General features: G+C 45.6%; 1 long non-coding RNA gene across 1 annotated transcript; it reads left to right on the top strand.

Annotated features, from left to right (window-relative positions):
* Positions 1-1,537: 1,537 nt before the first annotated feature.
* On the top strand, positions 1,538-7,638 carry LOC138920696 (uncharacterized). The gene is made up of 3 exons (XR_011432349.1): positions 1,538-2,435; positions 3,430-3,461; positions 7,462-7,638. It is a non-coding gene; the product is annotated as an uncharacterized lncRNA (long non-coding RNA).
* Positions 7,639-14,357: the final 6,719 nt, after the last annotated feature.

The raw sequence follows: 14,357 nt of genomic DNA, 5'->3' as shown, positions 1-14,357 counted from the left end.
GGGATTCTTGGAAAGAGATGAGGGTGGGAGGGGGCTGACGGCTGCTCTGCAGCTCTTTCTGCTTCCCTTGCATTTCGCTTTTGGTAGTCCCTTGCTTGCAAGGCCTCCTCCGGCGAGGAGAGGTGCTTTGTTTTTGTGATCTCGAGGAACAGCTGAGGCCCCGAGGGGCAGGGAGGGGTGGGAGGGGTGTGCTTTGGTCCTGTGCCCCTGCTTGGGTGAGGCACTTCTTGCCTCACAGGAAACGCTATGGCTTCCATGTGCACGAAGGTGAGCAGACTCCCATAGGTCTAGGACTCAGAATGGAATTTTCAAGAGGAGCAAGGCCTTCCGGCCCTTTGAAGCTCTCATCCTGTTCTCCGGCTGTGTGCACAGCAGAGTGGATGTTAAGTATGTTTGCTGAATGAATGCAAGAGCCCTCATGCAGGAAAGGTCACATTGCCACACACAGTTGCAGCTTTCCTCTAGGGTAGTCTAGGGTGGAAACGTGTTCACTCCGTTATAAGCTCACCCAGCAAAACACCAAGTTCAACGAACGGTGAGCAGCGCACTCTGTCCCTGCTCTCAGTGAGCTAATGACCCAGCTGTCTCCTAGAAGGGCTGGTCACTTTATAATTCCGTAATGGAAACCTGCAATCAAAGGAAACCTCAATGATGAGAACTTCTTTGTTCTCCTCACGGCCTGGGCCACTCATACTACAGAGCTCGAGGCTCTCATATTCTCCACAGGTCTGCAGGTTAGAGGGTGGGGCAATCTGAACTTGAGCTTTGAGCTTTTTCTCTCTCCAAAATGAAGCACAAAATACCAACCCTGCTAATTTCTATCTGATCCCAGGACAACTTTTTGAGTCCCAGTTTCCTCATCTGCAAAAGAGAAATAGTAATAATACCTACCTCACAGGTTTCAGGTTGGGATGGAGGGAGTAATGACTATGAGGGTGCCTTGTAAAATGTGCTACACGTCAGTTAGCACTAGGCGGTGAAAATCACCAAAAAAAAAAAAAAACCCCACCCTGAAATCAGAGACCATTTGTGGAAACTGTCCCTTATTGATTGGACGACCTTGGCCACGTTACATGAACTCGCTGTGCCTCAGTTTCCTCTTTCCCAAATGGAGGGCATACTGCCTTGTTCAAAGGGTTGTGAGAACTAAAATAAGGCAGTACTGTGTCGGGCACACAAATGGCACTCAATAAGTGGTTCTCTCCCCAGCACCTTTCCTGGATTTCATTTCCCCATGGAGGAGTGAGCGACAAGAATTTTCCCAGTCAGCTCGATGTCCGCACCGCATCGCCTCCTGCACTGCCCCTTGTCACGTCCGCAGCTCGACTAACTGCAGACGTGGAGAAACTCGTAACGGAAGCGGCCGCCTAGTCCGCGCCGCCGGGCCGCGCACGCGCGCCTGGGCCGGCGCCGGGAGCACTGCCTGCTAGTTACCTTTCACCCAGTTCGCCGGCTCGCGGCGCCGGGTTACTCCAGGGCAGACGTGGGGCCCCGCGCAGGCGCGCAGCGCGCTCCCCCCGAGGCTGGGCGTCACAGCATTAGCTGTCGGTGGTTTCCGTTCTCCTCTGAAATAAACGGTGTGGGCTTTCCGAATGCGCCCCAAGTCCTGGGTCTGGTCACGTTCTCAGGCGTGGCGGGGTGACCGAGGCCCCCCCCGAGCCATCACCCTCGCGCGTCCCCTGCCCCGGACACCCCATTCCTTCTCATTCCCCTTTCTCCCGGCTGCTGTCCTCCCACTGCCCCTCCCCCACAGCTGGGCGCTCCTCAGCTCTGCCATCTCCCCACCTCTCCTCCTCCCCCAAAGGCCCTTCAGAAAGGAGCCCACGCCCGCGGAAAAGCCACGTGGGCACAGCCTTGATGTTCCCACTGCTGGCCGGGAGGGGCCCGGACCTAACGACCATCTTTGACGTGAAAAGAAGCACATTCTCTTTTTTTTCTCTTTCCCAGCGGCTCCGCGGCAGCCGGCCGAGGCCGCCGCGCGCCCCGGGGTTACTGCCGGGCGGGGCGGGGCGGGGGGCCTCCTCGCCTCCCCGAAACCACAGGCGCAGAGACGCCTGCAGTCGGCTGGCTGGCGGGGTTGTGAGTTCCCACTGCACCACCCTTTCTGGGGTTCTTGTCATCTCTTCTGTTCCAGGGGTCCTCCCTCTCCTGACATCCCACGCTTTAGGGGCAGGGAACACGGTCTGGGATGAGGAATGAGAGCCAGATGTGTGCGAAGTATACCTCTCCTTCCTATGGCCTGTCCCCTGTCTTCCTGCCTTTGGTTCCTGCAGCTCAATAACAACCCCAAAAGAATGGAGGCCGGCTTGGCTTCCTCCAGGCTCTGCGACCGACTGGCATGATTTGGGATAAGTCCTTTTCCCTCTCCAGGATCAGTCTTCACTTGTAAGATGTAGGGGTCCGTCTGGATGACCCCCAGGCCTTTCAGCATTAAAGTTAGGTGATGAATCCTAAGATTTTAAATTTGGTAATGTCATGTCTCTTGCATTTCAAACAGGGCCAGCAAGGAATGCTGTTAAAGAGAATTGCCATTGAAGTTACATGTTTGTTCCATGATTGGACATTTTGAGGTTTTCTAGGTTTCTTTGAAATGTGTAGCTGTCTCAAGACATTAACATTTAAGGTTAAATATGTAGGTTATTTCCCCAATGTACTAATAGGCATGAGGGCACCTACCCCAAATTATACTTCTCTGACTCTGCCTTTGCCCCCAGCACGTATATAATGCAGCCAACTGGTGCAGATTCATTGTTAATTAATAAAAGCTAATTCATGAATAGTGGGTGTAGGGTTCCTATGCTTTCATTTTAATATGAATAGATTTTTAAAACTCATAAGCAGATAAATGTATCATCACATGAGAAAAAAATATGAAGGCTGAACATAGACTATTTAGACCAACTTGAATATGATAAATCCTAAATGAGTCTATATGTTTGAACAGAAATTAGTATAAAGACCTGAACTTTGTTAAAAAACACCTAACGTACTTTATGAGAGGAAAGAAAATAAGGAACCAATAAATCTGCAGTTTCTTTCCATTTCTGCCTTGTATAATTCTCATGATAATGCTGTGAGTTAAGTGAGTAAAAATTATGGTTTGCATTTTGCAGAGGAAGAAACTGAGGCTAAAAGAGGTTGAACATCTGGCCCAAGGTCACACAGCTAGCGCGTGATAAAACTGAAGGCAGGGTTTCTCAGGCCAGGCCTTCTCCTGTAGGAGAGTGCCTTCCAATAATGGCTTTGTGTGTGTACTCATGGAGGTGGGGAGGATGGACAAGTGGAGAGATCAGATTTGTCTATTATTACAGCTAATATTTATTGAACTTTATAATGTTGCAGGGTCTGGGTTAGCACTTTGCATGCATTATTCCATTTAACTCTTCTAACAGCCTTATAAGGAAAATAATAATATTGTCTCTTTTACAGCAGCCAAAGAAACTGGGGCCTGAAAAAGAGAGGTGAGTTGTTCAAGTTCTTAGAGAAAGTGGTGAAACAAGGATTTACCTTGGGACCACCTCCAAAGATCAAGGAGGACCTTTGTTTTAGGTGTTTCTGTTGGCTGAAAACTCAGGCTGAATCATCAATGAAATGTGAGTTCAGGGAGCAAAAGGGACCTCAGGTTGCATGACTAGAAATCCAAGGTAAAGAATGGAGAGGAGAGTCTTGCTCTCCTGTGTGCTAGTCAGATCTCACCTGGAAGGCTGGCTCAGGTCTGGGCACCATATATGAAGATCCGGACACTTACCGTAAGGTGGCAGCCAGGAACACAGCTAGGGGTTGTCCAAGATAAAGGGCCAGGGAGGAGCTGCATTGGGCTCCTCTAATCTCTGCCACCACCGTGGGACATTTGAGATTCTCAAGGGCAAAAACAACATATGAGGCAGTGTGGTATAGTGAAAATAGTGAGGGATTTTCAGCCAGACTGACATGGTCTTGACTCTGTCATCCCTTCCTAGCTAGATGACCTTGAGTATATTCCTTAACTTCTCTGTGCCTCAGTTTTCCCAGTTATAAAATGGGGAGAATCAGACCTACCTTGCAGCATTGCTGTGAGAACTAATTGAGATAACATATGTTTACTAGCCATCCTCTCCCTGTTTGCCACCCCCATATAAACACAGAGGAAGGATGAATTTAGTCTTTGGCCAATAATTTAATGAGGTCCTTAAAAAGGGTAATTTCAAATCTTCAGCAAGGTTTGTGTGGCTGAAGTGGTGGCCTTTAAGGGTTTAACCAGGTTTTTAGAAAAAGGAGCCAGGGGTCAGGGGTGGGGTGGCCTGATGGTGTAGTGGTTGAGTTTGTGTGCTCCGCTTTGGTGGCCCAGGGTTTGCATGTTCAGATCCTGGGAGCTGACCCACACACCACTCATCAAGCCATGCTTTGGCAGCGTCCCACGTACAGAGTAGAGGAAGATTGGCATAGATCTTAGCTCAGTGACAATCTTCTTCAAGTAAAAAGAGGAATATTGGCAACATACGTTGGCTCAGGGCCAATCTTCCTCACCACCCCCCCCCCAAAAAAAAGAAAGAAAAGAAAAAAGGAATGGGTTGGAGAGAGCTTAATGGATTTGTCTACATAACAGAACAACAAGAATTTGGAGTCTCAGGCAATCTGGGAGTGAAGATTTGAGGAGGAGAGATAGAAGAGAAAAGGAAGAGAGAGGAGGATTAAGGGATTTGGCAGGAGGCCGGATTTGAAAATGTGGACATGGTCAGAGGCTTTATAAAGAATAGGAATGACGGATACTAAATTTAACATTGATTGCATTGTTGTAACATAAACCCTCCCTTTCCCCAAAGGCTCAGTACAGATTGTGCAGGTATTAATTTGAGTTAAACATTTGTGGGACACAAGTGCAGAACAACAAAACAATCCCCAAACAGAGTAATTCTGACGAAGCTGGTGATTAGGGCCTGCGCTAATCAAGAAGTGTAAGGTACACTTGGGAGTTCAAAGAACTCTTGGGGAGATTTTTAGGTTTTTCCATAATCCATGGAAAGGGAGATCTAAACCGCTTACTGTCTGCATCTGAAGGGTCAGGATAACTCCAGCTGACACCTGGATTTCTGATGGAAAGAATCCAGTGTAGGGGCCGGCCTGGTGGCGTAGCAGTTAAGTGCACACGTTCCACTTCTCGGCGGCCCGGGGTTCACCGGTTCGGATCCCGGGTGTGGACATGGCACCGCTTGGCAAGCCATGCTGTGGTAGGCATCCCACATAGAAAGTAGAAGAAGATGGGCACGGATGTTAGCTCAGGGCCAGTCTTCCTCAGCAGAAAGACGATAATTGGTGGCAGATGTTAGCTCAGAGCTAATCTTCCTCAAAAAAAAAAAAAAAAAAAGAATCTAGTGTAGAGCAAATACTTTTCTTTTTAAAGATTGGCCCTGAGCTAACATCTGTTGCCAATCTTTTTATTTTCTTCTTCTTCTCCCCAAAGCCCCTCGGTACATAGTGGTATATTCTAGTTGTAGGTCCTTCCAGTTCTGCTTTGTGGGACGCTGCCTCAGCATGGCCTGATGAGCTGTGCCACATCTGCCCCCAGGATCCAAACCTGCGAAACCCTGGGCCACCGAAGCGGAGCATGCAGACTTAACCACTTGGCCATGGTGCCAGATGTGAGCAGATACTTTTTTTTTTTGAGGAAGATCAGCCCTAAACTAACATCTGCTGCCAATCCTCCTCTTTTTGCTGAGGAAGACTGGCCTTGAGCTAACATCCATGCCCATCTTCCTCTACTTTATATGTGGGATGCCTGCCACAGCATGGCTTGCCAAGCAGTGCCATGTCCGCACCCGGGATCCGAACCTGCGAACCCTGGGCAGTCGAAGCGGAACGTGTGTGCACTTAACCGCTGAGCCACCAGGCCGGCCCCCCGAGCAGATAGTTTTAAAAGTAGGTAATTTAAAAAATTCAGTTTATCTCATCCTTATATAGCTTTTCTGTGCTCTAGGAACTGCTCTAGACACTTTACATATATAGCACTTTTAATCCTCATTACCACTCTGCATGTGTTATTACCCTATTTAAAGATGCATTCTCTAAGGCACAGAGAAGGTAAATAATTTGCCCAAGGTACCACAGCTAGCAAGTGGCACTGCCTGGGTTCAAATACAGGCAAATCTTTTGAGGGATGGGATACTTAGGATGGCTGGAGGGCAGTCCGGGAGCTCTAAGGGGACACGTGAGAGGGCGCTGCAGGAGGTGTGAGCTGCAGAGGAACAGTGAGGCCGCATGGACACAGGGTCCCCCAAAGCCCAGGGAGGCTGTAGCTTAGTTGCTGGTAGGACTGCACTGCTCTGTCCCACTCGTAGCACCCGCCCTCCTTCCAGGTTCCCCAAGCGACCTCAAGTGGGCTGTTGAGAACTTTGAGAGATGTCAAGGGCCGTGGAATTGGCCTGGAGGGAAAACATTATTGAAACCTGGGGCATACTTGACAGAGGTGGGCCCCCAAAAAAGCCCTCTGTGGGAACCATAGCTATAGATTGACGTTGACTAGAAGAGCCAAAGAAAAGTAGTATGGTAAGTCAGACCTGGGGCGGGGAGGGGGGCGGGGGGGTGACTGCTCTTAATCACCTTCTCGAAACCTCAGTTTCCTCAAGTATAAAATGAGGATAATGGCACTTACCTCACAGGGCTATTTATAAGATAAAAAGAGATGATGCAGGTGAGCATGCTCTGAAACTATGAATACACCACAGAAATGCTATTTGTATTGCAGGAAAAGTGGTGTTTGGGACATTGTTCATAATCAGTCAACTCAATTTCCAGTTGTATTTGGGAGTGAAGATCCAAGCCCACCCCAAGGGGAAATCAGGGACCCTCCATCAAAACAAAAAAGAAGAACATTTCAGTTTGTTATGGGTTTGCGTCAGCTGGCTCACTAGCATATATTCCGTAATTTGTTATACTGAATCTTTCTGCTGTGCTGTAAGCCAAAGAGAGGTGAGGTGAGCCAGCTGGCCCCTGGGGAAAGTGCTTTCTCATCTATTGAAGCACCTTCCTCCTGTCAAAGGGCTCACCTGTCATTGGATGCTTTGTTCCTGTGCTGCCCCTGTCTTCCCTCTGGCAAGTCTCTCTGCCCTTCAGTCAAATTGTCAGCAATTTCCCAGATACCGACCACCTTCTCTCGAGCCCTTCTCCACTCATCCTACCGACTCTCCTTTAGGTACTGATGCATTTTCCCTCTCATATTCGGGCACCCACCAGCTCCCAAATAAAGATATTTAGCAGCCATTCCTGCTCTGTAACAAGAAATCAATACACTAAAGGAAAATATAGATTTTCCGGGTGGAACAAAAAGGTTCCAGGAAGAGACCATCTGTCACCTTCACAAGCTGTGCCAAAGCTTCTCATAAATGAGACAATAAGAGTTCATTGGCATTTTTCCCTTGACTTCTTTCACTTCGTGACCATTTAAGGTAAAGAGCTATGACTGTTTGTTTTGTGTTCATTCGCTAGATTCAGAGTTACCACGTACAGCTGTGAGAAACACACGAATTTAAAAATACACAACTTGGAAGCAGCAGTCATGAATACAGCATCATCAGAAGGCAAATTAATTGTAATCAGTGGGTGAAGTCTGCGGGCCTGAGGAAGAGGGAGTGTCTTTTTTCAAATTTAAAGTTGATATAAATAAAGTGTGAACTGATGAACACTCAAAGCTATTCATGTAGGTTATTTTATTCTTCACTTTAGCGACCACGTGAACCTACTACTGCCTTCATTTCCACCTCACTCCACTCTCCAGATTTAAGAATAGGTTAAAATAGATTTAATGATAATTTAATAATTATTGAACACTTGTTTTCTTCTGAGTATTGGGCTTATCATCTTATATACTTTATCTCATTTAATTCTCATAACATTACCCAATAAAGTACTATTTATCTCAACCTTGAAAATGAGGAAGTGGAAGCAAGTGGTGTTCAGTAATTTGCCTAACATCGCCACTTTAAGAGGCAGCAGGGCTGCAAGTGGCTTCAGCTTTTCTGGCTCCAAAGTCTGTGCTCCACAGCATTATTCAGAATTCCTTCCCTTGTTGCTGACACAACATCTTCAATTTTCCCCTCCATACCTGGCTTCTGTACTCCTCACTCCGGTAAGCTACTTTTGTAATATTACTTTCCTCTCGAACAATACCAATCGCTGTAATTATAACAACTACAACATCAGTTACATTATAGGGTCTCCTGTCTGCCTGTCACAGGGCTAGACTCTCACACAGTGAAATGCAGGTCCCCTGAACTCCACACTCCCCCATCCCTTCATTATCGTCATGTGCCAGGAAAACAGGAAAGAAAAATGGAAAAAAAAATTGGACTGAGAATCAAAAGTCCTGGAACTCCTCAGTTGAAAAATAACAGCCACTTTCTATTCGCTTTGCAGAGTAATCGAGAGAATTAAATTAGATAATGCATATAACAGTGCTTCGGAAACTGGCCAGATCTCCACAAAGTATTCTTGTAAGCTATGTTCATATCCAGCTGTGTGACCTTGGCAAGTCAACATCTCTTTCATCACCTCCAGTGGGAATCATAATTCCTCCTACTCGGGGGTGTTTGAGGATTAAGTGCTGCCTAGTCCACCATGCAGGGCACTTGAATCTATTTGACTGACACTCTTTTTAAAGTGTGTTTACAAGGCCATGTTCTTTCGAAGTTTCTCTCCAGTCTCTCTTCCCCCACCTCCTTGTTCCCCTTTGCTGGCCGCCTCTTCCACTCACATCCCTGAGTCAAGTCTGAACTCTGAGCTCTCTGGCCTGCCTCTGCGTTTGCTTCCATACGGGGCTCACTGACTCACAGGAGCCCAACCACCACTACCCAGAACGCTCGCCCCTCTGGCCCCTGTCCTGTGCTACAAGCTTCCCCAGTTTCTAACCTTTCTCTTCTCTGAGATCGTCCGGCCTGGTGCTGGGGATCAGGTTAAAATGAAGATTCTGATCCAGTAGGGCTGGGTGGGGCCTGAGTTTACATTTCTAACAAGCTCCCAGGTGATGTAGATGCTGCTTGCCCTAGGACCACACCTTGAAAAGCGAGAATCTGGCCTCCATGTTACATCAGAAATCACCTGACCAGCATTGCTCTGATCCTGGAGTCTTCGTAGCGGCTGCCTGGGTCTTTGCAGCTGAGCTTTTATACGCTATTAACCTGCGGCCCTTTATGACAGAGGCTCCTACGTCCATTCTACCCCTTTCTCCATGGTGATAGAGCCTCCCCTCTCCATTTCTAGCTGGGTACCTGGCCACCTGGAACAAAGACAACATGTCCTAGTCTCCCTTCTGGCTATGTCTGGCCATGTGACTACATTCTGCCTGTGAGCGGAAGTGGGTTGTGCTACTTTCAGGAAGTATCCTTAAAGGGAGGGGATATGCCCTTTTTCTTCTTTCTCCTTCCTGATGGTTGCAATGTAGTCACGGTGGCCGCAGCTAATAGCCATCTTAGGTTATGAGGCGGGTATGGCGTGCCAAGCATGGCAGAGCAACGGTGTAGAGCAAACCTGAGTCCTGACATTGTGGAGAGCCACACCCACTCCGCCCTGACTACCTCCAGCCTTCTTCCACAGCAGCAGGAAATGCAAGGCTTGCTTGTTTAAGCCACTGATGTTTGGGTTCTCCATTTCTCACGGTTGAAGCCAAACTGTTAGAGCCTGCTCACCACTGAACTCCCCTCCCCGCGTGTGTTGAGCAGTGGCAGCTCTGTGCTCCACTCCAGCCTCTGACGTGTTCGCGTTTCAGCCCTCCTCCAGCCCAAAGGTCTGCTCAATTTCCATTCTCCACGAAACCCTTCTCCCCTCCCAAACCCGGTGTCAGTCAGCCTCTAGGAATCACCTGGTGGCTTGTTTGAAGTGCAGACTGCTGGGCCCAGGCCTGGTGTCTCTGGGACTAGGCCCAGGAATCTGCATTTTAACATATACCTTCAGTGATTTTGATGCAGGTGGTTTGTGGACCAAATATTGAGAAACACTGTCTGAGTTTTGTTTCATTTTATTTTGCTAATTTATAAAATGATGAAATATTTCAATCATACAGAAAAACAAAATGAATATAAGAAATACCTTAGTACCTACGACGTAGCTTTGTCCAATGTTACTTATTTTAACTGTTGTGAAGTATTCCACACCATACCAATAAACCAAAATTTATTCTTCTCTTGATGGACATTTTGGCTTTTACCAAATTTTGACTGTTACAAATAATTTGGGAATGAACATCCTTGAATACAGCTCCTTCTGTACACTTGGGGGAATTTAAAACACACTCTACACCAAGTTTACCACCTTCATCACAATTATACAGGACACTCTACATACATGGTTGCAACCCCGAGAAGCTGCACAAAGGGGTGGTGACCTCCACAGAACCTTCCTTGCACCAGCTCGTCTTCCTCCAATTGTTCTCATCACCACTTGGCATGCTCTTTCTCTGCACCACACACTCACGTGTCTCTGTAATTCACATTGAAAATAACTGGTATGCTGGATCCTGCTAGTACCTACCTATCCATTTGTCCTTTTTTCATTATTACCAGAATGTCAGTTTTATTTGGGATGGCAGCATGCCCAGTTCTGAAAAAACAAACACAACACTCTATCTCCCATGCAGCTGGGTGGGGGACCCCGGCCAGTGAGGCTCCGTGGAAGTCTGCTGGGCAGTTATTGAAAAGTCTTGTTTTCTTACTACCTATACTCTCCCCTACTTCCTCCTCCTCTTCCTTCTTCTTTTTGTCTGAAACAGGGTGAGAAGCTGGAGGTAGAGCCCCATTCTTGAACCGTGTGACTAAGGCCACATGTGGAGTCTCATGAAGCAAAAAGACAGGGGGAACCAGAGTGCTTGATGGCATGTGGAGCCTTCATACAACCAAGTACCCACCTTTAAGGCTGCCAGTTACACAAGGGAAAGAAGCCTGCATCTCCTTAAGCCGTTGTAGTTAGGTTTCTGTCCCGTGCAGCCAAACACGATCCCTAATGGATACTAAGAATGTCACTTCTTCGGGTTTGCTCTTTCTTTCAGTCCTTTATGGACTGGCGCTCTCTCTTCTGTTAGAACTGGTTCTTGGAGTGTGCTGGTCTGAATATAGGTGATGATAGGTGAATGGTTTTGGCTAATTAACTAAAATGTGATCTTTAAGCTAGTAAATTCCAGGCAATTTAAGGCCACCCATTTAAATCCATTTAATTGAATAATTCAAATTCTCTGCCCCAAGAAAATCTAATGTTTACCCTAATCTGACTGTTAGAAAATAGCTCTGAATGCAAACGTTATCACATGTGAAATAGTGATTTAAATATTGCCTTCATAAACTTAGACTTCGGTGTGCTTGAGTTGTAAACAGTAACATAAACCCTAACATTTAAAGTAAGATCTAAAATAATAATCACTTATTTCCTTCAAAATTAGGGTTCATTTTTAGTGTTGGACACTCAAGTGGTATGGAAAGAGGTTTTGATAGTTTTACTGAAATGTATCTAGAGAAACTGTACCATTGTGAACACTGTGCATTAGCGTTCATTGACATTTCATTTGGATCCTATCAGCGTCTTCCTGATAAGTGCACACTTGCTTTGATGATTGGCTTCAGTAATGCTGAGCTATCTCACAGGAGGGCTTTGCAGAAACACTAATGAATATGCTTGTCATGCACTTTGCTAACATAAAGGGCTACCAAAATGCACAAAACAATAATATGGCACCATCCAGGCTGAGACATGCCATTCGATGCAACTCTAGAAGCAGCATTGAGGTATTACAAAATAGTCATCTAGCTGTGTTCAGTGGACACCCAAAGCTACAAATATCTGGACCTGTGTTTTGGAGGCACCATGAGATAATAGATAATTTTAATTTTTCATTTTTTATTGTTACTTTTTAGTGGTGTTTTGGTATAATTTTACCTATGATTTAAACAATAATTCACTTGAGAGTATCAGGTTCATACCTATAGTATAGTCATTCACATAGAATGAACTATACTATTATAAATTAAGTTTAAAATTAGCAATAGGTTATAGATGAGCTGTTATTTATGAAAATTTAAAAAACATTGAAATTCAAATTAAAAAATAGAAATTAGGGCCTGATCTCCCTCCAAATAAGGCATTCTTTGCTTTCCCAGCGACACAGATCATTCATTAATTCAACAAATATTTAGATGACTACTATAGGCCAGGCATGGGGAAAGGAACTAGGGAGAGGTGGTGTGGGCATTAAATGGCACGACACGTATGAAAACATCCTGTACACTCCCGGTTGCTATTAAAGAGAACCAAAGACAGAAGGGCCTCAAAGAAAAGAGGAAGCAGTCTAGATGAAGGAGAAGATGGAAATAATGCCATGGTCTGTTCTGATCAGGACTTTGAAATGAAAGATGAGAATTTGGGGGTTGTTTCCTATGGCAGTGGGCAAATCACTGCAGTGCCTTAGGAAGGAAGTGAGGCCAGGGAGGAATTGATGCTCAATGCAATGGAGGATTCGCGATAATGGACCAAAGAAGATGAACTTCCACCATGTGCATTTTCAAAACATGTTTGCTCAGTGACCACCTGCCCTGATCAAGAGGACTTTAAACTAACCATGGAGAGAGAGGGGAAAGATGCCTAGATAAACCTGTTAAACAGGTTACCATGGGGCAAAGATAGTATTGAGAGAAGAAAAAAGGTGTGGGACTTGCCCAATGAGTCACATGAGAATGTAATTGGTAAGGGAGTTGGAAACAATACTTAGAGCTTCAGATATCCACATGCTGGTGGGCTGTGCATAGGTAAGAAATAACATGCACTTGAAATGATAACAGAGGACAGTAAATCCAGTCTCTTAAGGTTCATTGAGCTGTGGAAGTATGAGAGTCAACCCACTGCCAGTCACTATTGCATCAGATGAAAGGACTTTTATGCTACTGAATGTGAATCACCTAGCACGGTGCCTAGCACAGGGCAGTTATTATTTGGATTAGAAAAAATAGCTATAAAGCCCTTGTAAATTCCTGATCTCTTCATCCCTACTCCCACCTCAGTAAATGCACCATAATCTATCCAGTTTTGCAAGCTTAGAAACCCAGCACTCTCCTACCTTTTCAAAGCAAACCACATCTTGTTGATTCCAACTCATAAATATTCATGGCACTCCTCCATTTCGTTTCTCTGTCTCTCCACTTTACACTACCATCATCTCTGGGGCTGTTCCAATAGTTCCCTAACGAGTCTCTCTAATTACACTTTCACTCCACTCTTACCCATCTCTCACCATGCAGTCAGGGCCTTCGCTGTAAAACAAAAATCCATTCATGCCACCTCCTATGTAAAACCTATTCACTGTTTCCCATCACTGAGGGTGAAGACAAAGATAACGCTTTAATATGGCCGACAGTGCCCACGTGTTCTGGCCTCCACCGGAGTTTCCAGGCTCACCTCTCTGTCCTTGTTTGGCGACTTTCAGCTCCTAAAATATGCCAGGCTCCTTCTTGCCATAAGATCTTTGCAGGCGTTACTTTGTTTGCCTGAAACAGTTTCCTCTGTCATCTTTGCCTGGTTAATTCCTATTTATCCCTCGGATCTCAGTTTGCCTGCTGATTTTCTCTGGGAGAGCCTTCCCTGACCGCCCATAGTAAGGGAGTTCTCCTAGTACACATTCTTACAGCATCCTCTGCTTTTCCTCATCACAGGTTGTAACTAGTTTTTTTGTAAAATTATTTCGTTAATGGCTCTCTCTCCCACTTGACTATAAACAACTAAGGGCAGGGACTATGTCTATTTTGCTCACTGTTATAGCTCTAAGACCTAGCCAAATGCCAATCAAATAGTGAAATACTCACTATACATTTCATAAATAACGCATCTATAATCTATACCTGATTTCAAGATTAGATTAAGAAAAAACCCATTATGGTGCAGGATGATGATAGTAGGAGAGGCTGTGGGGGGGGGTGGTGGGCAGGGAGTGTAAGAGAACTCTGTACTTCCAACTCAATTTTGCTATGAACCTAAAACTGCTCTAAAAAATAAAGTCTACTAAAAATTTTTTTAAAACTATTATGGAAAATTTTAAACAAAATTATACAAAATTAAAAGAACAGTATAATGGATCCCCATGGACCCACCACCTGAGATCATTTGAGTCTTCGGGGTGACTAGCGAACTAATTCCTTTTTAAATTGACTTCAGATTTCATGACTGACATAAGAGTAAAATGACTTACATTTATATATCCTGTGGAAATGATAAATGATAATTCCCTTTTTAAAAAGCATAACATGAGCCTTCACATTTTGGACTTTCCAGTCCCTGAAGGATCCTTGTGCACTTTCACAGCTCTCCGATTTCACCGGACAGCAGGGCGCATGCGTTGACCACTGCACTGTGTT

The sequence above is a fragment of the Equus caballus genome, chromosome 25 (genome assembly GCF_041296265.1).
Source record: "Equus caballus isolate H_3958 breed thoroughbred chromosome 25, TB-T2T, whole genome shotgun sequence".
Lineage (NCBI taxonomy): Eukaryota > Metazoa > Chordata > Mammalia > Perissodactyla > Equidae > Equus > Equus caballus.
This window is presented reverse-complemented; position numbering and strand designations above follow the sequence as displayed.